The sequence below is a fragment of the Nasonia vitripennis genome, chromosome 4 (assembly GCF_009193385.2).
Source record: "Nasonia vitripennis strain AsymCx chromosome 4, Nvit_psr_1.1, whole genome shotgun sequence".
Lineage (NCBI taxonomy): Eukaryota > Metazoa > Arthropoda > Insecta > Hymenoptera > Pteromalidae > Nasonia > Nasonia vitripennis.
This window is the reverse complement of record NC_045760.1, coordinates 8,949,748-8,950,773: the sequence shown is the minus strand read 5'-3', so window position 1 is coordinate 8,950,773 and position 1,026 is coordinate 8,949,748.

The following is a 1,026-nucleotide window of genomic DNA, read 5'->3' as shown; positions in this document are numbered from 1 at the left end:
ACTGTGCAGCTCTTTCCGGCCCGAGGCAGCGCGCCTCTTCCCTGCTCGACGACGACGGGGATGTAGGCGTGGCTGCGCGTAGGCGGAGCTTTTGCAATTCACGCCTGGTGCACGGGGAGCCCCTCAAGCGGCTGAGTTTTACCTGCCTTGCGAGGGAGAGGTGGATGTGGAGACTCTGATGGCTTTGAGGGGTGTTGTGGATATGTACCTGCGGGATGTGTCGACGAATGGCCCCTTAGGCTGCTGCTGGAGCGAGGATTGGAGAGAGGATGGTTTTTTGTTGTTGTTGCAGGATATCGTTCCGAAGAGGATTTCTCGCAAATTGGTCCTCGGGTCTCGCTCCGCGGGCCGCGGGGCCATTTGTATTTTAATTTGTTTGCCGCTCGAGTGGTCTTCTTCGGATCTATGAATTAATCATAGCTTATGCCTCTCGTGCGGTTATGAATTTTTCCGGCGATTTTTATACGCTTCGATGATCATGTAGCTGCTGAAATCTTAATTCCTCGATCGATAGAGAACTCGCTCGAAATCAACACCTCGATCGATCCAATACGAGTTTATGTGTGTGTGTGTCGCACCGGAAACAGACATACGCGCGCGCACTTGACTCGTCGCTCGCGGCGTCGACGCGACCCGCAGATGAACAATCCCCTGAAGCCCGTGCGCAGCTATATAGCTGGCGCATAGTGTGAATTTCAAGGGGTCGACGTCATGGTCCTCGCCTATTGTTTCCCCGTCGTCTTCACTCGCGTGTCTTTGTCGGATCGAGAGCGGACTATTTGCCGATGTCCGCGCGCTTGATGGTTTCGTGCAGGATTAATTGGCGGGAATTTCAAAGTTTTTCTTTCATATGCCGATGCCCGTCCAATTAAAAAGCAGAAAAAAAGAGCACAAACAACCGCGGGATTTCGATCCTCTGTGCAAAGTCGCGTATGCACACACAAACAGGTATACCGACAAAAAGCGAGAACTGCCGCATCGCGTGTGGTGCTCCTTTGCGAGAGAAGGATATATACCTATAGAGAG